General features: G+C 39.9%; 1 pseudogene; it reads right to left on the bottom strand.

The window, feature by feature from the left end:
- Positions 1–2161: 2161 nt before the first annotated feature.
- Positions 2162–18471, bottom strand: LOC128571716 (uncharacterized; annotated as a pseudogene).
- Between the last annotated feature and the right edge of the window lie 7643 nt (positions 18472–26114).

Raw genomic sequence — 26114 nt, 5'->3', positions numbered from 1 at the left:
TCAAGCTAAAAAGCTTCTGCACAGATAAGAGCACAAGACCTAAATAGACGACCTTCGGAATAGGAGAAGATATTCGCATGCTACGAATCTGACAACATCTTTCTTAAATGAACACACGGCAATCTGACACAGTAGATTATAAGCTAGTTTATAGTATATTTTAAAAAGTAAAACAACATTTGTAGATAAAATCTATCTACATACATTGTCACTCACCTTTTATGATTGTTTTTTCTGTCACTGGACATCCTCTTCCATACACTAGCTGCCCCGTGCTGTTCACTGTGTCTTCTCGGCCACATTCTTCCAGCCGAACTGTGACCCATTCCCTATAAAGTCTCCTCAAAATACTATTATAAACCCCCCACTGCTACCAGTCTCTAATCTCCCCTAGATCTCCCAGGAAAGAGCACTAAAGTAAAGGGAAAAAAGGTCTTTTCTGATCTGATCCCTCCGCCCTTGTCTCTCAACATGGGGCCTCACCTCTCTAGCCACAATGAACGGCCTTCTCATATTCCCCCAGTCAGCCTGGAGCAGTCTGCAACATACTTTCCACCTTCCTCCTCTTCATGCTTTGGCTAACTTTTAATCTTTATTCAGAAGTGCTCCAGGAAACCTTGACACTCCCGCCTGGCACCCCTTAACTGGATTTCCGTGTCTTATGTATGTCTGCATGCATGATGCATGCAGACATATATTGTGTTTGTATGTACATATAAAACATTTAGTTGACGAATATTTACCATAGCACTATCATAATGCGTCACTGTCTATTTTTCTATGTCCCTCAATAGGCGGTAAGCTCCTTGAGGGCAGAGATTATTTAATAGTTAACTTTATATCCCTAACATCTAGCATAGTGCTTGGCTGAAGTCACTGCTTATAAATGTGTAAGGAATGAATGGACAGATGAACTAACAAAAGGTCAAGGGCAAAGAGGCTGCCGTCTTGCTCATAAGTCTGTTATGGAGCAGGGCTCTGTACCCTGCTAAAAGTGAGCCATTCCTGCTTTTAAGTGCATTCTGTACTTTTCTTACAGTGCTAGCTATTAGAAAGAGAAAGAGAGAAAGCTGACAAATATATATATTCTTTGTAGCCTAGGAACAAAAAACCTAAGACATCTTTAAAACCCCATTAGATATTATGGCAATGTTTGAAAGGGGCTGATGGTCAAGGGCATTAAAAACCAGCTAGCTATACCTACTTTAAAATTTTATATAGGACAGCTCAGAACTGATGGTGGTACCCAGCATACTGCAGGAGTAACAAACACCTGTTAAAAACAAATTGCAAACAAAATCAACCACAGATTAAATCTAAACAAATTCCTCTCAACTTAAGACAGTCACCCTCAACTTAAAGACTATCAACTTCAGAATGAAAATAAGATATCCTTGAATCCATATACACAGCCAGTATTACCAATAGACTATATAAACCATACCCTTCTCAAACATGACAACTGTTTCCCAAATGTAAATAGATAATGATGTGATTAAATAAATCCAGATACATTCAAAGATGGTTTAAGTAACAAAATTTAAATATATTCAAAGATGATAATGAATTCAGTTTATCATTAAATATTTTCTCTGTTAACATACAATAAGTACACAACTGCTATGAGCCCTTAAAAATGTTGGCATTATAAAAAGTATCTCATGCCAAAATGGGGTGAGCATTATCATCCCAGAGTTCTACAGCAAACTCTCCAGACCAGTCTAATGTATGCGGGTTCCAGCACCATAGTATGGAAGCTGATTTCTTTACTTCACAGTGGCAGGTAACAAAAAGGCTAGCATGGTATTAACTGTTACTGATGTATATAAGAAGAACTGTTTTATACTGGAGTGAATATATTTTTAATAATAGAAGGGAAATTAAAATATATATATGCATACTAAAATCCACACGAAAATATATTAATTTAATTTAGGGGGGTGTCCTCCATAGAACTACTAACCTACACACCTATACTGAAATATTCCCTTAGCATGAATTGACTAGAAAAAGTATCAGCTAAAAAAGCCCACAGGGCTGCTTTCAATTTGTTTTCCAATTTCCACTTTGTAAAGAGTTCCAAGTTCACTAGCCAACTGGTTTTTCTTTAGCAACAAGAACAAGTAGAGAAGAAAGAATAAGTATGAACTCGTCAGCAACTTTAAGGCAGGTTGATTGACTGGTTCTCCTTGAATCTAGGAATCTTCTTAAACTCATTTTGCACCTGAAGAATTGCTGGGCCAATATGAGATCTGCTGTGACCTGTAGATCATAGTCTATGTCAAGGATTTGCAGCTGTCCGTGTAAACAAAAAGAAGTTATGTCAGCATCAAACTGCTCAGATTCCTGCAAAGATCTTCCTGCTTTTGAGGCATTTTGTAGCCTTCGAGAATCTGTCTGTCTAGGGTTACACAGTGATAAAGCCCTGCACAGGGTCGCGTTGGGGCCAGTCTTCCCTTGCCACGGGAAGTTCAGCTTTTCATCTCTCAGCAGTAAGCAGAGTCTGATGGCTAGAGGGGCTAAGGCATCTGCCACTCTCTTTCAAAGGAACATGTGTTTATTGGGAGGTCATTCTTTTGGAAGTGGGAGCTGAACTATCTTCCTACGAGCAGGGACAAAGGGGCTTTTCAGAGCTTCATGTCCAGAAGCACAGGAGGCAAACCTTGCAGTTAAATATCTGATCCTAGAGCTTCACAGCAGCCTGCCTTTCAGTTGTGGTTTTTGTGTGTATCTCTCTCACTGTTTCTGTGTCTCTATGTGTCTGTGTCTGTCTGTCTCTGAACCTCGCGCACGTGTACATGTGTCTGTGACTGTCTCTGCATCTAGCCTGTGTATGTGTGTGTGTCTGTCCGTGTCTGTCTCTGAATCTGGCCTGTGTGTATGTGTGTCTCTGCATGTCTGTCCTTGTGTGTGTGTGTTTGTCTCTATGTGTGTCTGTCCCTGTGTTTTCTTGTCCCCCTGTGTGTAGAGGTCCGTGTCTGTGTTGTAACTCTCTCTCTCTCTCTCGTCACTGTTTCTCTTTATCTCCATGTCTGTGTGTCTGTTTATACCCTCCTATTCGTGTGTGTCTGTGTTGTAACTTTCTCTCTCTCGTGTCACTGTTTATCTCTGTCTACGCCTGTGTGTCTGAGTCCCTCCGTGCAGCTCTCTCTGTACCTCCACCTCTGTGTGCCTCGGTCCCTCCATCTATGTGTGGCTCTCCGTGTTTCTCTCTGCCTCTCTTGCTACCTCTCTATCCTCCCTCCTCCTTCTTTCCCTTTATACTTCTTATGCCCCATTAGAAACATTTCCCATCACCCACTCTGATGGGGTGAAGGAAAAGCCTCCAGCAAGGTGCATATCAGACATTCCCAAGGGAAGTTAGTCACCCAAAATTTGGTTTCATTTCTTTCTTACCTATTGTGAATCGCTCCTTAAATTAATTAGTTAATTTTTTTCATGGACTAGAAACTCCTATTCCCTTTTTTATTTTATTTTTTTTAGAAGGAACATGTTTATTTTTATTTATTTTTTATTTAAATAGATTTAGAGGATACAAGTGGGTTTTTCTTTTTTACAGGAATGAATTCCATTGTGGAGAAGTCTAGGCTTTAAAACACCTGTCACCTGAGTGGTGCACAGGGTACCCAGCGGGTAATTTCCCCCCACACCGCCTAACCTCTGCCTTCTGAGCCCCCAGTGTCCCTTAGGTCACCCCGTGTGATGGTGCATGCCCACTGCTCAGCTCCACTTACGAGTAAGAACAGGCAGCATTTGGGTCTTGCTCAGATTACTTCATTTACGATAATGGCCTCTAGTTCCATCCAAGCTGCACAAAAGCCATTATTTCATTCTTTTGTCCACTCATCCATCCGTGGGTACCTAGAATAGTTCCATATCTTTCCAGTTGTGAATTGTGTGGCAATAAACACACGGGAGCCTGTGTCTTTTATATAAAATAACTTCTCTTCCTTTGGGCAGATTCCTAGTAGTAGGACTGATGGATTTAACAGTAGCTCTCTACTTTTAGTTCTCTGAAAAATCTCCACTCATTGAAGTTGTATTAATTTATATCCCTACCAACACTGTGTAAGTGTTCCCTTCTAACCACATCTGTGCCAGCATCTATCTTTTTTTTTTTTTTTTTTGGCCGGGGCTAGGTTTGAACCTGCCACCTCCGGCATATGGGACCGGCGCCCTACTCCTTGAGCCACAGGCGCCGCCCCTATCTTTTTTTTTTTTAAACTTTTTGTCAATGGCCACTCTGACAGGAGTATGGTGGCATCTCACTGTGGCTTTTTTTTTTTTTTTTACGTTTATTTTTTTATTGTTAAATCATAACTGTGAACATTTGTGCAATCAAGGGGTACAATGTGCTGGTTTCATATACAATCTGAAATACTCTCATCAAACTGTTCAATGTAGCCTTCATGGCATTTTCTTAGTTATTGTATGTAGACATTTGTATTCTGCACTAAGTAGGTTTCACCTGTACCCATTCTAGGATGCACTGTAGGTGTGACCCCACCCATTACCCACCCTCCTCCCTAACCTTCCCCCTCCTTTCCCCTCCCTTGGCCCTTTCCCCATATTTTTGTGCTATAGTTGGGTTATAGCCTTCATATGAAAGCTATAAATTACCTTCATAGTAGGGCTGAGTACATTGGATACTTTTTCTTCCATTTTTGAGATGCTTTGCTAAGAAGAATATGTTCCAGCTCCATCCACGTAAGCATGAAAGAGGTAAAGTCTCCATCTTTCATAAGGGTGCATAATATTCCATGGTACACATGTACCACAATTGCTAGTCCATTCGTGGGTCGAGGAGCACTTGGGCTTCTTCCATGACTTTACAATTATGAATTGGGCTGCAATAAACATTCTGATACAGATGTCTCTGTTATGTTATGATTTTTGGTCTTCTGGGTATAAACCTAGTAAAGGAATTATAGGATCGAATGGCAGGTCTATTTTTAGATCTCTAAGTATTCTCCAAACATCCTTCCAAAAGGAACGTATTAGTGTGCATTCCCACCAGCAGTGTAGAAGTGTGCCCTTTTTTCTGCATCCATGCCAACATCTCTGGTTTGGGGATTTTGTTGTGTGGGCTACTCTTACTGGAGTTAGGTGATATCTCAAACTAGTTTTGATTTGCATTTCTCTGAAGATTAAGGATAATGAGCTTTTTTTCATGTGTCTGTAGATCGTGCGTCTGTCTTCTTTAGAGAAGTTTCTCTTCAAGTCCCTTGCCCACCCTGAAATGGGATCACCTGTTCTTTTTTTGCTAATACGTTTGAGTTCTCTGTGGATTCTGGTTATTAAACCTTTGTTGGAGATACAACCTGCAAATATTTTCTCCCATTCGGAGGGCTGTCTTACTATGTTGCTTTACTTACTATGTTCTTGGCTGTGCAGAAGCTTTTTAGTTTGATTAGGTCCCAGTAGTGTATTTTTGATACTGCTTCAATTGCCTGAAGAGTCCTCCTCATAAAATATTCATCCAGGCAGATTCCTTCAAAAGTTTTCCCTGGACTTTCTTCAAGTATTTTTATAGTTTCATGTCTTCAGTATAAATCTTTAATCCACTGAGAGTCTATCTTAGTTAATGGTGAAAGGTGTGGGTCCAGTTTCAATCTTCTACAGTTTGCCACCCAGTTCACCCAGCACCATTTGTTAAATAGGAATCTTTTCCCCACTGAATGTTTTTAATTAGCTTGTCAAAGATCAAATAACAGTAAGTAGCTGGATTCATCTCTTGGTTCTCTATTCTGTTCCAGACATCTACTTCTCTGTTTTTGTGCCAGTACCATGCTGTTTTGATCACTATCAATTTATAGTACAGTCTCAGATCTGGTAGCATGATTCCTCCTGCTTTGTTTTTATTTTTGAGTAATGTTTGGCTATCCGAGGTTTTTTCTGATTCCACATAAAATGAAGTTTTATTTTTTCAAGATCTTTAAAATATGACAATGGAGCTTTGATAGGAATTGCATTAAAATATATTGCTTTGAGTAGTACAGACATTTAACAATGTTGATTCTTCCCAGCCATGAGCATGGTATGTTTTTCCATTTGTTAACATCTTCAGCTATTTCTTTTCTTAGAGTTTCATAGTTCTCTTTATAGAGATCTTTCACGTCTTTTGTTAGATAAACTCCCAAATATTTCATCTTCTTTGGCACTACTGTGAAATGAATAGTCCTTGAGTGTTTTTTTGGCTTGATTTTTGTTGGTGTATATAAAGGCTACAGATTTATGGGTGTTGATTTTGTAGCCTGAGACATTGCTGTATTCCTTGATCACTTCTAAAAGTTTTGTAGTAGAATCCCTATTGTTTTCCAGATATACGATCATGTCATCTGCTAAGAGTGAAAGTTTGATCTCTTCTGACCCTTTGTGGATACCCTTGATCGCCTTTTCTTCCCTAATTGCAATGGCTAAAACTTCCATTACAATGTTAAAGAGCAATGGAGACAATGGGCAACCTTGCCTGGTTCCTGATCTAACTGGAAATGATTTCAATATAACTCCGTTTAATACAATATTGGCTGTGGGTTTGCTGTAGATGGCCTCTATTAGTTTAAGAAATGTCCCTTCTATACCAATTTTCTTAAGTGTTTTGATCACGAAGGGATGCTGGATATTATCAAAAGCTTTTTCGGCATCAATTGAGAGAATCATATGGTCTTTATTTTTTAGTTTGTTTATGTGCTGAATTACATTTATAAATTTACATATATTGAACCAGCCTTGAGAGCCTGGGATAAATCCCACTTGGTCATGGTGTATAATTTTTTTGATGTGTTGTTGGATTCTGTTTGTTAGGATCTTATCAAGTATTTTTGCATCCATATTCATTAGTGATATTGGTCTATAATTTTCTTTTCTTGTCGGGTCTTTCCCTGGTTTAGGGATCAAGGTGATGTTTGCTTCATAGAATGTGTTGGGTTGTATTCCTTCTTTTTCTTTATTTTGGAAGAGGTTTAGTAATATAGGTACTAGTTCTTCTTTAAAGGTTTGGTAGAATTCTGACATAAAGCCATCTGGTCCAGGGCTTTTCTTTTTAGGAAGATTTTGTATAGTTGATGCTATTTCAGAACTTGATATACGCCTGTTCAACATTTCCACTTCATTCTGGCTAAGTCTTGGTACGTGGTGTACTTCCAAGTATTGGCTGATTTCTTTCAGATTTTCATATTTCTGAGAATAAAGTTTCTTGTAATATTCATTAAGGATTTTTTGAAATTCTGAGGGGTCTGTTGTTATTTCATCTTTACTATTTCTGATTGATGAAATTAGAGGTTTTACTCTTTTTTTCCTGGTTAGATTGGCCAAATGTTTATCAATTTTATTGACCTTTTCAAAAACCAACTTTTTGATTTCTTGATCTTTTCTATAATTCTTTGGTTTTCAATTTCATTTAATTCTGCTCTGGTTTTGGTTATTTCTTTTCTTCTGCTGGGTTTGGGGTTGTAATGTTCTTCCTTCTCCAGTTGCTTGAGATATCCTATTAAGTTATTAACTTTCTCTCTTTCCATTTTCTTGAGGAAGGCTTACAGTGCTATAAATTTCCCTCTTAGGACTGCCTTTGCAGTATCACAGTGGTTCTGATAATTTGTGTTTTCATTGTTGTTTTGTTCCAAAACTTTGGTGATTTTCTTCTTAATCTCATCTATAACCCATCTATCCTTCAGCATAAGGTTATTTAACTTCCATGTTCTTGTATGGGTATGCAGATTCCTGTTGTTATTGAGTTTAACTTTTATTCCATCATGGTCTGAGAAGATGCAAGGAATAATTTCTATTGTTTTTAAATTTGCTGAGGTTAGATTTGTGGCCCAGGATGTGGTCGATTTTGGAGTATGTTCCGTGGGCTGATGGTAAGAATATGTGTTCAGTTTTGTTGGGATGAAATGTTCTGTAGACGTCTGTTAAGTCCAGATGTTGAATAGTTAAGTTTAAATCTAAGATTTCTTTGCTTAGCTTCTTTTGGGAGGATCTATCCAGACAGAAAGGGGTATTAAAATCTCCAGCTACTATGGAACTGGAGGAAATGAAGTTGCTCATGTCTGTTAGAGTTTCTCTTATAAATTGAGGTGTGTTCTGGTAGGGTGCGTAAATATTAATAATTGAAATCCCATCATATTGAATATTACCTTTAACAAATACGAAGTGTCCATCCTTATCCTTGCTTGATTGGTTTAAAGCCTAATGCATCTGCAAATAGGATTGCAACACCTGCTTTTTTCTGTTTTCAATTCGCCTGGAGTATAGATGTCCATCTCTTCGCCTTGAGTCTATATTTGTCTTTAAGGTAAGATGAGATTCTTGTATGCAGCAGATATCTGGCTTGAGTTTTTATATCCAGTCAGTCAACCTGTGCCTCTTTAGAGGACAATTTAAACCATTCACATTAATTGAGAATATTGATAAGCCTTTTGAGAGTCCAGTGGACATTTTTAATCCTTTTGCGACTGTGGAAGTTGGAATTTGATCAAAATTTTCTGGGTGGGTTTACTTTTGTGGTGGAGGATTATGCTGGTCTTTGTGGAGGATAGGTCTGAGAATATCCTGGAGAGCGGGTTTAGTTGTGGCAAATTTCTTCAACATGTGAATGTCATTAAAGTATTTAATTTCTCTATCATAAATGAAACTCAGTTTAGCTGGGTACAGGATCCTGGGTTGACAGTTATTTTGTTTTAGGAGATTAAAAGTCAATGACCATCCTCTTCTAGCTTGAAAGGTTTCAGCAGAGACATCTGCAGTTATTCTAATATTCTTGCCCTTGTAGGTGATGGTTTTCTTTCGTCTGGCTGCTTTCAGAATTTTCTCCTTCATATTAACTTTAGTGATGTTGATTATGGTGTGTCTGGGGGATGTCTTATTTGGGTTAAGTCATGCTAGAGTTCTGAAACTGTCCGCTATCTGAATTTCAGAATCTCTTGGCATGTCTGGAAAGTTCTCCTTCATAATCTTATGGAGAAGAGACTCTGTGCCTTGTGAAGCCAATTCATCGCTTTTGGGGATCCCTATAAGATGAATATTGGTTTTCTTAGAATTATCCAAGAGCTCTCTGCGAGAGTGATCTGTTTTTGCCCTCCATTTCTCTTCCTCCTTGAGAGTTTGGGAGCATTCGAAAGTTTTGTCTTCGATGTCAGAAATCCTTTCTTCTGCTTGCTCCATTCTGTTACTGAGGGATTCTACTGTGTTTCTCAGATCTTTGAGGGCTGCAACTTTTTATCTCAATGTGTCAAAATCTTTGGTCATTTGGTCTTTGAATTCGTTGAATTCTTGAGCTATCTTTTGTGTTACTGCTTGGAATTCTAATTCGATCTTATTTGCTACCCAGATTCTGAATTTGATTTCTGACATCTCATCTATTTGTTTGTGCATGTGATCTTTTTGCTGTGTCTGCCCCATTGTTCCTTGAGAGAGTTGATCTACTCTGATTATTCATATTGCCAGAGTTTTTCCTTTGATTTTGTCTCATGTTTGTTTTTCACCGTTGCCTCTGGCCGTCCTGAGTTGGGGTGGTGTCTCTCTGAGATTGGACCCTGGGGTATCACTCTATTGTTGCTGTATCTTTGTAAGGAGTGACCCTGTGTAGCTCTTCTGAAGCTGCCCCAGCCAGGGAGTTCTGGTTGTGGGAGCAGCTCTGGGGTGTGACACCTCCAATCTAGCAAAGGGCGGGGCATGATGCACACGGTTCTGGGAGTGCCTGGCGCCCAGTGACTTTGGCACAGAGGCCCCAAGGCTCCAGCAGTCTCTGGCCAGGAGAATGGCTCCACGCAGAGGCAGGGAGGGCTCTGGAGGGCATGCAGCTACCAGAGTCCCTGGCTATATGACCAGGCAGTGTGGAGGCAGGGAGGTTACAGGAGGGAGCATATGGGATTGTGCGGCTCCTGGAGTTCCTGGTCAGGACGTGGGGAGTCCAGCAGGCGGGGTAGTGGGTCCAGCACAGCTCTTACCCAGGTCTGGACTGGCACAGCTCTTAGGAGGTCTGGGAGGGTGCTGATCACGGGTCCTGGCGCAGCTCTTATCAGGTTCCGGGAGGGTGCTGATGACGGGTCCTGACGCAGCTCTTCTGGTGGTCCTGGAGGGTGCCGATAGTGGGTCCTGGTGCAGCTCTTCCAGAGGTGGAAGGGTGTCAATCACGGATCCCGATGCAGCTCTTCCAGAGGTCCTGGAGGGTACCTCATGGTTGTACAGGGACCTCTGAGTGAGGGTAAAAAGAGGAAGACAGATGCTATCCACCACATAAAATCTCTTGTGTCAGCAACACAACCCCACAAAAATCTAAAGATATTCTATTTGATTAAATGTTCCTTAAAATGAATTAATGAGTTCAATATGCAGAACATCATGGAAAAAAAGCATCAATTGCCATGTTCTAATTAAGGGTTACAAATGATGTTTCCTAACACATCAAGTGGAGTATTTACATTTCAGTGTTTTACTACCCCATGCCTTATTTTCTACTTGCGTCAGAAAATTTATCCTTCTGGGAGAATGACATCCTAACAGTCTTCCTTGGGAGGGTTAAAGACTAAATCTGTGGTGTGGAGCAGTGGCTCACACCTGTAATCCCAATCTTTCAGGAAGCCAAGGCAGACCAGACAGGACAACATAATGAGACTCTAACTCTATTTAAAAGAAATAATAAAATTAGCCAGGAGTTGTGGCGTGTGCCTATATAGTCCCAGATACTCAGGAGACTGGGGTGGAGGATAGCTTGAGCCCAGGAGTTCGAGGTTTCAGTAGCTATGTTCATGACACTGGATTTCATCCTGGACCATGCACAAACACATATGAAAAACAAAAATAAAGACTAATCTTAGAAAATAATTTGAGAAAGATTATAATTCCCTTTTCCAACTTATTAAAGCCTTCATCTCTAAAAACGAAACACTTGCTATGAATGACATATTTAGTAAATTTCAGTCTGGTTTTGGTTCTTTCAAAATTGAGAAAGGTGTAGGCTAGAGAAGCTGATTCTGCTTGTATATACTATTCTTTGTTTCCCTAAGGACCCCATGAAAGTCTGGAAGAACCACAGCCAAATCACTGTGGTAACATACTAGACAGCTTAGCTTTTCTTGTAGTACCTATACAACTGATCATCTGAGCTTGGGTCTCTGAAGAGCCAAAGCGGGTGCCATCAATAATTTTACCGAGACAGTAAGTCTACATCAGGAGTCCCTAGACAAACTGGAATATATGAGTACCCTACTAAGGATCCACACACCACACCCCCGCTACTCCCACTCACATTACACTGAGGGGCGGACAGTTGTCTGACACTCCCTCAAAGGGCACACCTTCCACTACACCTGAGGATGCAAAACTCTGGAAGCCTATGCAAGTGTTTCAGACCCTCCATCATAAGTATTAACATCTTTATCACTTCTGAAATATTCGTAGCCTCTTCTCCTGCACATCTTGAATCGTTTTCTCTCATTAAACTTGAAAACTAGCAGGGTCTGCATGGTATCGTCTGTAGAAAATGTGCCCAGAAAGCCATCAGGATTGGAGCCCTTTAATGTTACTAATGACTAAACCATAACAAAGAATTACCTCCCGTTTGCTTCTTTCTTCATTAAACAAGAAACTCCAAAAACAATTTTTATAAATTACCTTTCCACCTCCACTTAATGCATATCCCATTTCATTTGCATTAACATGAAAATGTGGCTGTCAGATCCATTGTTATCAATTTTGAGTGTACTCAAAGCAAGGGCATTTTGATGCTTAAAAAAGAAAAAGAAAGGCCAGGCGTGGAGGCTCACGCCTGTAATCCGAACACTCTGGGAGGCAGGTGGATTGCTTGAGCTCAAGAGTTCAAGACCAGCTTGAGCAAGAGTGAGACCCTGTTTCTACTAAAAATAAAATTTTTTTTAAATAAAAAAGAAAACCAATTATTTGGTGAAAATCATACTCAATAATTTAACAATTCATGTAATCATAATAACTATTTATTAATAATAACATTTATTCAGTCTTCATTGAGAACATTGAATTCTCTATGTCTGTTACAGGTTATTATGTCGCTTGTTCCTCACAACAATCTTATAAAGTTAGTAGTATTATTCTCACCATCTTACAGATGATGGAATTACAATCTAAGTTGATTGAAGAACTTGCCTCGAGTCCCACCTGCAGAACTGGGATTTGAACTTAGTCTCATTCCACAACTATGCCATACAGTCAGTTGAGCATTTAGAACAAATGAAAAGAGAATTCTCATAGCATCCAGCCTTTTCATTAATATAATTATCCATGCCAGAGAAATTAAGTTCCTAAATCCACATTGAAGCTTCAGTTAACAGTTTACATTGATCAAATCAACCAATGTTTGACTACATCTTTTCTTTTCCTTTTGTCCAAAAGAAATTTTAATTCACTCTATATCTCATATGTCATCCATCTTAATGCTCATCAAAACAATCTTCTCAATTACCTGATTCAGGAATTCACTAAAACTCTTTTCGTGTTCACTTTTATTTTTAGTTCACTTTTATTTTTCCATTATTGCGCTTGTTGTGTTACTCTTCCCAGAAATTGATATTCTTTTGAACCTGCATCAGATGAAGTTTAAGAAACAAAATAAGAGGGGCAGCGCCTGTGGCTCTGGGGGATAGGGCACCAGCCCCATATATGGAGGGTGGCAGGTTCAAACCCTGCCCCAGCCAAACTGCAACAAAAAAAAATAGCCAGGTGTTGTGGTGGGCGCCTGTAGTCCCAGCTATTCAGGAGGTAGCTGAGTCCCAGCTACTCAAGAGAATCGCCTAAGCCCAAGAGCTAGAGGTTGCTCTGAGCTGTGATGGCACAGCACTCTACAGAGGGTGACAAAGTAAGACTCTGTCTCTTAAAAAAAAAAAAAGGCAAGAAACAAAATAAGATTAAATACATCAAAATGGCATTTCAGTGGAGAGCCAAATTTGGTTGGTCTGAGTAAAGCACACAGCTCTTCCATGTTCATCAAAAATAGAATTACTGATACAAGAATATATGGACCCCCAATATAAACTGCGCAGGCAGATATTATTTGGTCTTGTTAGCTCTCTTGAAATTTCTAACATAGAGCGTCCTCTTTAGAATAAACTGTTCAACTTAGTGGACCTGGTTAGAAAACTTGAGAGTCATCTCAGTCTCACTTAACTTTCAAGCAAGTTAACGATCAAGTCCTATCTGCCCTACCTCTTCAAATTCTTTGCTCACACCAATTTTCTCACTCTCACAACTGCTGTAGCGTAGGCCACCATCGTCCCTTACTTGAAGGAATACAGAGGCCACGACTCATCCCCCTGCCTCCCATCTGGCTCTTTCCGGTCCATTCTCTAAATGCAGCCAAAGCAGTTATCACTTCAAAAAGCAAAACAAATTGTGTCACTTTCTTATTTAAAGAGTTTCTCAGTTGTTCCCCTTTTTAATCAAGATATAGTACAAACCCAGTAGCGTGGCTTCCAAAACCTTCACAATTGGATCCCTCTGCTGCCATCAGCCTCTTCTCTTGAGGCAACACCCCACCCCCCAGCACCATCATACACCTCTTGTACCTTGAAATCCTTTATCACATTCTCCTTTGCCTCCAAACCTTTTCTTATATTGCCTACTCTGTTGAGAAATGTGTCTTTTCAAATTTCTCTTACCTGTGGCCCACCATAAAAAACACATGTCCATCAAGTAGGACATATATTATCATATATATAAATACTTAACTAAAAAGGCTTCACAAAATGATATACTATACCTTTAAGGTGAAAACAGTATCTCCACACAAGGCTCTCTGGAGACTGAACATAATTAGCATTCATAACCAGTTCTGCCAAGATTGACCCTGGAGCTCTCTTTTTGCTTGTGGAATGTTCTAATGAAATTAATTCCACCTCTAGGCTGAAACAAATAAGAAATCATATAAAATATGATTTGTGAAAAATTCTACAAATTTTAGTAACGGAAGGTGGGGTGGCTGAGGAGAGGGTAACATTCGCACCAGTGTGGTTTTCAGTGGCCCAGTCAGAAGAGCTAACTTCAATTAGCCTAAGACTTATGATATTTATGCAAATCAACAAAGTTGGTTAACGTGTGTTTTTTTTTAATATTCCTGCAAAAATATATGTCAGTTCCCAGGCTTACCAGTACTTCCCTAATGACTCATTTTTTCTACTTGTCTCTAAGCATTAAAGTCCCATACAAGGTAGAGCTCAAAACCTTGCTACGGGGCGGCGCCTGTGGCTCAGTCGGTAAGGCGCCAGCCCCATATACCGAGAGGGTGGCGGGTTCAAACCCGGTCCGGCTGAACTGCAACCAAAAAAAAACCTTACTACGTACACTCTGAGCTTATCACAGGACTCCGTCCAGTGGCCAGTCATAATACAGCACCAATTCTCACCTGACCTGGAACCAGCATTAGCAGTGGTTCCCCTCAGTGATAACATAGACGTTTGGAGAGATCAAAAGTGATTCTTTGGTAAAAGTGTGGGATCCTCTGCATGAGATTAAGAAAATATGAGTGCATTATCTGTAAAAAATTTCTCCCACAGAAAGAATGGGTGATTTTATGACTCTTCGGGGATATAACTTACAGCAATTTTTCTATTAATTATAATGTTTCTGCCAATACATTTTGGTTTCTGATGAAAGACCTTCATAAAGGAAAACAAAAAGCATCTCAATTCCAGCAAGTTTTTCATCTTAAGCAGGAACACAAAATATGCTTTTGAAGAGCATATTATAAAACTTCCGTCATATCTAGGAGCCAATATCCTCTGGACTTATTCTGACTGCTGCCCTAGAAACACAAACACTCACACTCACTTTGGGCCATGTAATATATACCTTCATGGTGAGATTTGTTTTCAGAAATGGTACATACATTAAGGGACCTGAAACCAATGTCCTCAAGTGTATAAAAAAATATATCATCGACATCCAGGGTCTGACGTTTATCATGTGTAGAAAAAAGTGCAAAAAAAAAAAAAAAGCAGACTTCATTCCCCATATTCTTTTTCTAGTGTAATATATCTTTAGGGAAGAAGATCCCTTGGCCCAGTGAAACACTGTATGTGGTAACTACTTTACTACCATCATCAACCACCCTCATCCATGCTGACCAGTGAAACATAAACGGAAAAGCACGACCAACATCATTCCAGAGAAACATTTATAAACATTTTTTATTACCTTCCTTCTAGGTAATGTTTTTGGATTCTTTTTGCTATTACACCCTATGAACTTTTAACACCATATACTGTAGATTAGTACACTATATACATATGCTGCTATGTACTGTGTCTATTATTTATACATAAAAAGAGTAAAATTTTTTGTTCTTCCTCAACAAAAACCAACTTTTGCCTCCTTGAGTAAAATGACATCTTTCTTGGAGACCCCATGTTTTAGAGTTTGAAAAGATTGAAGCCATGTGTACAGAATGTGCATGTGTTCATAGGTGATGACAGAGGAATGCATATTTGTGCGTGTACATGTTTGTATGTAACTGTGCATACAGATGTGTGTGCTGTGCATAAAAAAGTCTGCATACAATTTAATAATAATAGCTAACACAGTGCTCTTCCTGTGTCAGGTATTCATCTAAGCACTTTGCCTGATTCAGCTCAATTATTTCTGATACCAACTTCATGGAGCATAGCACTATTCTTATTCCTATTTTACAGAGGAGAAAGATGAGTTCTGAGAGAATACATGATTTTCCCAACGTCACCAAGCTAGTCATTGGCAAAGCTGATACGTGGATCTACATCGTCTGGCTCTAAAGTCTATGCTTTTTACCCATAGTTTACTTTGATTCTCCCTACACATGCATATAAAAAGTAGCCACCTTCTCTCATTCTCTAATCTGTTCCTTGCGATTACCTTGTGAGGTAGAGAGAGAAAAGAGCATTATTTCTGTTTTGCCAGAGACTCATGGTCAATAGTAGAGCAGCCACAAAAGTGGGTAAAAAGAAGTCTTTGTTGGTCGGCGCCTGCGGCTCAGTGAGTAGGGCGTCAGCCCCATATAGACGGTGGCGAGTTCAAACCCAGCCCCGGCCAAACTGCAACAAAAAAATAGCCGGGCGTTGTGGCGGGCAACTGTAGTCCCAGTTGCTCAGGAGGCTGAAGCAAGAGAATCGAGTCAGCCCAAGAGTTAGAGGTTGCTGTGAGCCGTGTGACGTCATGGCACTCTACCCGAGGGCGGTACAGTGAGACTCTGTCTCTACAAAAAAAAAAGAAGTCTTTGTTTTGTCCACATAGACAAGATGTATAATGCAAATCTTGATGGATGTTAAAGATACAGAGGAAAGGTGAACTGATAAACAGCTCTCTCCTCCTCCATGTGCAGGGAACAGCAGAAATGTGTACCTATTCCTCTCAGGACACCTATCACCCGGAAGCAGAGCAGAGACAGGACAGTGGCTGATGGGACCCAAGCACACCAGCCACTTTGCCCACCCTGCTCCTCTCTGGGCTCCTTCCAGGGCTCTCATGAAGACCCTCAAAAGCAGAAGCAGTCTCCATGGGGAGTGCAGTGGAGAGACTTGACTGCACATTGTTTGACTTGGCCCCTTACTGTGGCTGTGAGAATCCATGATGCCAAAACTTCCTTAGAGCATATCCAACTCCATGCAGTCCACATTTAGAAGCTTCACATTATGGGCTCTCTCTAGAGCGCCAGGACAGTCCTCAAGCTGAGCTGGATTGCAGGGCCTGTTTTCTACTGGAGCATACTCCAGACCAATTTCCCTAGCTTGGAGCTTGTTTTTAAGGTACCCCTGCAGGAAAGTCTACTTTTCTTTCTCCTACTTACTGCTCTGCCATTATTTAGCCACGGCCATGAAAATTAACCTTTTAGAGATTATGTTCTTTTACAAATTTTGTATATGCAGAAAAAGATGAGAAGTCAAAAAACATGAACTTTGTCCAAGTCCAACCACCAACCACAAAGTACATTTTTTGTGTGTGTGTGGGGACAGAGTCTCATTCTTTTGCCCTGGATAGAGTGCCATGGTGTCATAGCTTAAAGCAACCTCAAACTCTTGGAATCAGGCGATCCTCTACCTCCTGCCACAAGATCCAGCTAGTTTTTCCATTTTTAGTGGAGATGGGGTCTCATTCTCAGTCAGGCTGGTCTCTAATTCCTGAGCTCAAGCAATCCACCCATCTCAGCCTTCCAACGTGCTAGGATTATACCATGCCACTAGGATGAGCCACCATGCCCAGCTTATAGTTTATCTTAAAAAAAAAAAAAAAAAATCACCTTTTCTCTGAGCCTCCATTCTCTCATGAGAAATAAGAAGGGGTTGGTCTCCTATAAATGAAACTCTAATCTTTGTTCAATCATCCAAGTATTAAAAAAATCACTTTATTAACAACAACAAAAATGTCACATAAAGTTGGCTAAACATTTATTAAGCAGATCACCAGGTAAGACCAAACTCAGTCTTTTTTTTTTTTTTTTTTCTGAAACAGAATATCACTCTATTCCCAGGCTAAAGTACAGTGGTGTCAGCCTAGCTCACAGCAATCTCAAACTCCTAGGTAAAAGTGATCCTCCTGCCTCAGCCTCCTGAATAGCTGGGACTATAGGTGCCCACCATGAAGCCCCAGAGGGGGGTCTCACTCTTGCTCAGGCTGATCTGGAACTCCTGAGCTCAAGTGATCATCCCACCTAAGTCTCCAGAGTGTTAGGGTTAAAGGCGTGAGCCACCGCACCCAGCCCATACTCAGAACCTTCTGTGGGGGCTCAGCTGCTACTGCTTCCTTGGTGTCTAGAATGCAGAAGGAGACAAATAAATACTTTGAGGAATTAATGAATTATTTAAAATGCAAGTAAATATACTTGTTTCACCTCCAGCTATCTCTATTTCACTCTACTTCAAGAACATTCAGAATGGTCTAAACCATAAAAGGTGTCCAATTGGCCTGATCCAGAAGAGTCCAGGCTGAACATCAGCAACTAGTTTGTGATTCTGGTTGCTGCTTTTTCCTTAGAGGAAAGCTACTATTTCTCTGATCATTAGATCAGAGCTACTAGTTTAGCTTTGGCTCAGAGGACCAAACAGTGATCTTATTTTAACAATACTGTGTGAAAAATGATTTCATACTGAAGAAAGAAGTTCAAAGTGATGCCAAAAATAATTAAAACAAACAGGCTAATACTTTGAGGCACTGCTAACTAATCTAATTGAATATATAGCCAAAGCCTGAATGTTATGTATCACTTATTAAGTAGGTTTGACAACTAAAATAACACCCTGAAGACATACAACCTTAAGAACAGAATGTGGGCAAACTGGTTGTACTTGTATGGGACAGCCATGTTCGTTGGCAGTGAAGAGCCAGTGAGAGGCCTGGAGGCCACTGCTCTTTATCCTTAGGGCCCTGAGATCTCTGTGATCTCTGATTGCTCAAGCTGGTATCAAAAGCCTCTTCTTTAGCTCTGAGACTGGCTTTGACATTGTTCCTGTACTGGGCCCCCTGGATTCCACCACAAGAAATTCAAACACCTGAAACACCAATGAATAGGCATCCTCATCTCCTAAACAGTATAAAGCCATCGTGTCCTACACAGAAAGAAGGAAGGAAAATGGAAAAGGCAATGACGGTGAGGTGGATTTGGGAGTTCCAGAAAGGAAGATGAGGAGTAAGTCTGTGATAGTCCAGGAATGACACAGTGCTTCCACAGTCCAGATCTTGTTGGACATACAAAAGACACCTAGGTTGCCTCAGCCTCTTAAGTAGCTAGAAGTACAGGTATATGCTACCACATCTGGTTAATTTTTCTATTTTTTGTAGAGATGGGGGTCTCACTTTTGCTCAGGCTAGTATTAGACTCCTGAGCTCAAGTGATCCTTCTGCCTTGGCCTCCAGAGTGCTAGGATTATAGGTGCGAGCTACTGTGGCCAGCCCAATATGTGTTTTTGATGTTTAAGTTAGTATGTCTCCAGTCATAATGTAAATCCACAAAAAAACTTCCTGAGGTTCACTTACACTTTACGTGTAATATTTGCTCAATTCAAACATAATTAGGAAACACATAATTATTAACCAGCAGCTAGGCTTATATCTAAAATATTTAACAATCTATAGGGCACAGGCACTAATCAATAGAACAGAAATCATGTGGCCAGCCAGTGTATAACAGATGATTATTAGCCTTGCAAATGGCTACAACCAGGGCACAGGTTTACAGTGAAGGGTTCAAATTCTGGAGCCTCAGACCACTGAGTTCAATTCCTAACTCTACCCCTATTAACTGCAATCTGGGGCAAGTCATTAACTTCCCTATGCCTCAAGTTCTTCATATAGACAGTGAAGCTAATAATAGTACCCTCATAAAGGTGAGAGGATTAAATTATTTAATATAAAGCTCACTGCACACTCCTGTACAGAGTAAATGCCCAATAAACATTAGTCTTTTTTTTTTTTTTTTTTGCAATTTTTGGCCGGGGTTGGGTTTGAACCCACCACCTCCGGCATATGGGGCTGGCACCCTACTCCTTTGAGTCACAGGCACTGCCTAAACATTAGTCTTGTTCCTTTCCAATAAGCACAAGTAGACTTGCTAATTTAATAATACCTATGTTTTAATGTGGTAGACAATTTGAATTGATAAAACAGATACTACCTGACCTAGTAATTCAAAGTAATACGTCCTTATCCATTACTTTGAACAATTTGTAGAAATGTCCTTATTTTACAAATTAGAAAATTAGAGTGAAAAGACCTCTTTATATGCAGCTAGTATCAGAATTCTACCTCAAATCTGGTTTTCTTACTGCCATTCACAGAACTTCATATCTAGACCTGATCTAAGTACACAAAGTTGTGCCAGTATATCCCTTGTCCTTTAACCCCTTCATCTTCCAGTCTTCCTATTTAATATCATTTAAACTAGGCTCACTTTAACTTCCAAAATTGGGAGACTAGATAGGAAGATAAGAATCCTTAATATCTATGTACCAATCAGATACCTACCAAAAAATGTATTTTTTAATGAGGGAAATAGAAAATTATTATTAGAATAATTGACACAGGCAAAATCCCTTCATAGGTGCTAAAATCATTGGTTGATAGGATAAACTGAAAACAGAATATTTGCATATTCTTAAAGTATATCTCAAAAATATTTGATAATTGTAAAGGGAAAAATAGTGATTTTATAGTGGAGAATCCTGTGAGACCCCACCTTGGCCAAGTGATCCAGGTTAACATCACCCATAATACACACCACTATCACTCACCCCTGACCTGGTGCGCTGGGTAGACTGGATCACTTCCAGTCTATGGAAGCTTTCCTTATTATGCATAACAAGTCCAGTCATGAGAAAGCATCAAAAAAACCCAAATTGAGTGACATTTTACAAAATTACTGACTCTTCAAAAGTGACAAGGTCACAAAAAAATAGACTAAGACAGGAGCTGTTATAGATTGATAGGAGACTAAGGAAACATAACAACTAAATGAATTATATCCTGGAACAGAAAAATGACATTATAGGGGAAACAAGTAAAATCTTAGAAAGGTCTATAGTTTTATAGTATTGGGCCAGGTTTTGAAAAGTGTTTTATGGTTATGTGGATGTTAACATAAGGAGAAGCTGAAAGAAAGGTATTCAGGTAACATCTTTGCAACTCTTAAAAGATCTAAATAATTATCTTAAAATAAAATGGAAGAAAGAGCAAGAAGAGGAAGGAAGGGAGGGAGGTAGAGAAGGAAGGAAAGAATGAACGAACGAAGAAGGAAGGGAGTTTCTAAGACATAATTTTCCTGGCACTCTGCTGGTCTGTATTTCCCACAGTCCCTTACAGTTAGGTATTGCTATGTGACTGAGTTTTAGTCAACAAAATATGAGCGGAAAGGTAGGGTGCCATTTTTAAGAGAGCAACCGCCCACTATTACATTTTTACCAACTGGATGCAGTGATGCCCTAGAGGGGAGGGAGGGCAGAGCCACCAGATGGAAAAAACCTGAGTTTCCAAGACACTGTGTAAAGAAAACCCATCTGCCAAGGAAGACTATCCATCTCATACTCTTGTATATACAAGCAATAAAGTTCTGCTGTATTGCACCATTATACATTTGGGAGGTCCATTTTTTACAACAAACTCAAACATATTTATAACCTTTCTAGCCCTTATTTCCTACTAAAGTATACTGAAAGTTTTATTCTTTGACATGTTTATCTATAGTACATGGGTCAGGTATGCTAATAATAAATTCAGCAAGTACAAAGAGCTGCTGATTTTAACATCTATTGAAGGGGAAAACTGGGTATATATGAAGTCATAACTCTTCCTTATGTAACTTGACTTTATTTTCCTGGAACACATCCAATCATAGGAGAATATTATTCTCCTTAGAAAAACTGAGCCAAGAAAATCCTTCCATATGCAATGCTGGTAGAGAAGAGAAAGCAGTGCTACTAAGGTCCGATAAAAATTTTCCCTATCTCTGTTACATATCTTCTATAATCTTTCAGGTGGAAAAGGACAATGACACAGTTGTCATTGGGCAATTCTTTCCTATGACTCCCTTTTACATCCGCCAGTAAAAGGATTGATCAATGCTCTCATTATGCAAATGTTCTTTATCTATTGCTCAACTTTCTGATGACTAGTGGGTATTAGAGATATATGAGAATATATCATAGTATACTCCAATATACCAAATCATGAACTCTTGTCTCAAAGATTTTACAATATGATGATTCATTCTGGCTAACAAATACACAATGAAAATTAAACAGCAAAAAAAAAAAAAATGTGACAGCAAGATGGGGCTATCACCTTCCTGGCCCCACAGATAAAACTTCAATAAGTATTTTAAATATTTTATCACCTCAAAATCAAGACATATATTTAAATTCCAGATCTTTAATTAAAAAAGGCTCAATGCATATTCCTGCTGCTCCCACCCACCCACCATTGCTCACTCCACAGACACCCTTATTCTTAGGAGATCCCTGTCCCTCCAGGCATTGGGTAAGTATGGCATCTAGTAGAGATGTCAGAAAATGCTGGGAAGGGAAGTCCTAAAAAACAATAAGATTCTATTCACTCAGCTCTACTTTATCTAGCAATATAATCTTGGGCTTGTTTCTAAACTTGCTAAGTCAGTTTTCTCATGTGTATAAAATCAAGGCTAGATTAAATGACCCTTAAGTATGTCTAACTCTACTACGTCAGTTGGCAATATAGTTATTCTGAGAAATAACATCTAGCTGCTAACTTCCCAATACTCTCCTTTTTATTTATTTATTTTTTTACTGAGACAGAGTCTCACTTTGTCACCCTCAGTAAAGTGTCATGGTATCATAGGTCAAAGCAACCTCAAATGCTTGGGCTCAAGCAATTCTCTTGCCTTAGCCTCCCTAGTAGGTAGGACTATAGGCGCCTGCCACAACACCTGGCTATTTTTGTTTTAGCAGGCCCAGGCCAAGTTTGAACCTGGCAGCCCCAGTGCATGTGGCCAGCACTCTAATCACTGAGCTACAGGCGTCCAGCCTCAACACTTTCATTGTTTCCAAGATCCCACTGGACATAATAACGAGGATATTTAACATTCCAGTTATTTGTTCCTCCCAAATAAAGTAATTCATATGTAATTTATAATGCCAATCTAACAGGATATTAGAAGAGAAGCAAAACTTCAGGAAGGTTGCTGAGTGACCATATGGACAACAAAATCAGCTGAGTCCAACTCCAGAAAACTTCTACCATTGCTCACATGCATTCACTCAAAACAAATATTGACTGGATGGCCACTGTTCCAGGTATTGGGTTTCACTGGCAGACCAAACAGATTAAATTTTCCTGCGTATGTGCAGTGTACATTCTAGTAGAAGAGTCAGAACAAATAAAGTGGTAACTTAACTATGTTAAAAAAGAATAACTGCTACAAGAAAAAACTTAAACAGGAGTGGAGAAGAAGGAGTGTGTGATGTCAGAGGGAGCCATTTATACAGCCCTTATCTGGAGATTAGTAAAATTGCCTAAGGAAGAGTTCTACCTCAGTTTATTGGCAACAGGCTATCTTCTTATGCAAAGAACATAAATTCCTGTGGCTTACTTACTCCTTTTCAATAACCCACTACAGAAGGTTTTGATAAAAATTCAAAGATACAGGAGACAGTGTTTTAGAATAAGTTTAACTCCCCGAAATTGAAAGGATTAGCAGTTAAGAATTAGCTGTTGTCTCCCCCCTTTAGAGGGAAATATATACCAATAACTACATTTCTCGCACTCCTGGCAATGCTTCCACACCACCCTTCCTTCAAATCTTCATCTACCATACCTGCTTTCGGTCCACACGAGAGAGATGGGTTAAGATCTGTACTTTAACGGCCTTCTAGTTAAAACTTACAATTTTAAGGAAATCTTTCTGACAAATGATCAATCCACTGGAATTTAGGTTATTGTGGCTCCACACACCTGCCAATAGTCTCTTCAAGATTATCTCCTACACTAGCACACCACAGACTGCAATTTTGTAATATACAAAAGCAAAATCTCAGTCTTAAGAATGTAATCACCAAGTCAACACTATGTATGGTCCTAAGAATGAAGTCACCACATACAGAGATCAGTCTATGAACACCCATACTCCAAAGTCATTACAGCAACTGATCAACTGATATACATCAAATGCTTCATCTATACAGGTAGCACTGAAGGGCTGAGAAGAGTACCAGAAAGTGTAAACTGTGATCTTTACCCTCAAGAAATAAACAGAAAATTTTCATTTTCATAGCAGCTGACCAGGGGGAACAATAAACATACTTCAGAAAAACCTCTGTACCATTCCAATACCCATGGTGTTGCCCAATGGTCATACTAATGTCTCAAGTATGTAATGTGAGGCCATGGGTAGTGAATACAGTGTGTCTGAGGCACTATACAAGTTTGGAGGAACTTGTTTTGAAAATGTCAGTGCATAATTGCTAGAAAAACCCTAAGAGTATGACTATCAGTCATCATGACGCCACAGATTCTCAACCCCTTTGCCTTCTTAGTATGAATGAACACAGTCTATAAATGTTGATTTTTTCTTTTTTTGGTCAATTTACAAAACGCTGGCTTGGCACCTATAGCTCATCAGCTAGGGCACCAGCCACATACACCGGAGCTGGCAGATTCAAACCCAGCTCGGGCCTGAGAAAGAACAACCACAACTACAACCCAAAAATAGCCAAGCATTATGGAGGGCGGCTGTAGTCCCAGCTACTTGGGAGGCTGAGGCAAGAGAATCATTTAAGCCCAAGAGTTTGAAGTTGCTGTGAGCTGTGACACCACAGCACTGTATTGGGAGTGACATAGTGAGACTCAGTCTCAAAAAAAAAAAAGAAAAAAAATTTACAAAGCTCTGGCACAAAAAATTATTTCTTAAAAAAGAGGTAGCTTTTGGGAAAGCAAGATGGTGGCCAACTAACAGCTTCCTTGCATCTGGGCACCGTGAGTCTGGGGAAATAAGACTCCAGGCATCTCTGGCTGGCAGTATCTGCCTATAATCATCCCTTTGAGGATACAGGGAGTCAGCAGGAGACTTCTGGACCCCAAGAGGAGGACAAAAACAGTGGAAAATTGGCAAGTAATCGCGTGTGTTCGATCAGTCTAATCCCGCCGACAGCTGTAAGTGCAGTAGCAGTGAGACTGCAAACCGGAAAGGCCTTACCTGCGACCTGTTTTGGTGTTTTTGGACTTGACACTCAGTTGAACTGCCTTGGGGAGAGCTTGAGCGGGAGTGCAGAGAACTTTGGGCATTGTCTGGGACTCCAGACTGAGCTGCAGAGCCAGACAGACGGAGCTAATAGTGTTTGGCTGGGGCCTGCAGGGAGCCATTGTGAGAAAACTGCCCCAACAAGGTCCAACCAAGGGGTTGACTGAGCAGCCTAAAGGTAGGGTCTGAGCCACCTTACAGCCCTAACCCTCAGGGGCAGAGTGAGACTGGTTTTGGCACACTGGATAAGTGGATAGCCACTTCAGCAGTGATTCCAGCAACAAACACTTTCCTGGGAAAGCTTCTGCTTAGCAAGTTTAGAAGCTTAAAGTGCCTTTTAAGAGGGCTGAAGAAAGACTTAGGGTGTATACCCTGTGGAGTTTGAGAAATCAGCGGAGGCCTCCAGTCGTATCAGCATTGTAGTTAACATCTCATACCCCAGAAGACCACCCGTTGCCCAGACAATATTCAACAAGATATATATACTGCTTTGTTTTTGGTTGTTTTTTGTTTTTTGTTTATTTTGATGTTGCTGTTGTTGTTTTGTTTTTTAATTTCAACCTTTTCCATACAGAATTTTTCTTTTCTTTCTCCAGTTTTCTAGTATAAACACAATTTCCCATTGCTGCCTTTCCAATAACTAGAACTTCATTTTTGCTAGTGTTTCTACCCCTATTATTTGGTTTTTCACCCAATTTTATCCTGTAAACTTTTCTGTTTGCTTGTTTTGGTTTGATTTACAGCATTTTTGTCTTGTCTCTCTACTTCATGGAGGTAGGGTACTGTGTCTGATCAGGTTAGCAAAGAGTTGCTGACCTCAAGGGAACCACCCAACCAGGCACCCCCAGAGGTTGGGGTATTTTAAGGTTGTGTCAAAGTACCCTACTGTACACCTATATTGCTCTGTCTCCCTCTTTCTGTGCCTCTCTTCTTTTTGTCAATATTCCTTTTACCCACTCCCTCTCCTTTCTCTATTTTCTTTTTGTTCTTTCCTTCTTTCTTTCATCCCTTCTTGCTTTTCAACCTTCTCATCCTTCTGGTCTTATACCAAAAGGACTCATCAAAACCTTAGTCCACAGGCACAGGAACTTAAAGACCAAGAGGAAGTGAAAGGAAAATTAGAACAAGGAAACAGATAAAAGAAATCACTCATGAGGAAGAATCAGCAGAAAACTCCAGGTAACATGAAGAACCAGTCCAGAACAACCCCGCCAAGGGACCATGAGGTAGCTACTGCAGAGGATTCCACCAATAAAGAAATGTTATGAATGACAGGGAATTTAGAATACACAGGATGAAAACAATGAAGGAAATGATGGAAACAATGAAGGAAACTGCTAATAAAGTGGAAAATAACCAAAAGGAAATCCAAAAACAGAATCAAATAAGAGATGAACAATATGAAGAATACAGAAAG

The sequence above is a fragment of the Nycticebus coucang genome, chromosome 19 (assembly GCF_027406575.1).
Source record: "Nycticebus coucang isolate mNycCou1 chromosome 19, mNycCou1.pri, whole genome shotgun sequence".
Taxonomy (NCBI): Eukaryota; Metazoa; Chordata; class Mammalia; order Primates; family Lorisidae; genus Nycticebus; species Nycticebus coucang.
This window is presented reverse-complemented; position numbering and strand designations above follow the sequence as displayed.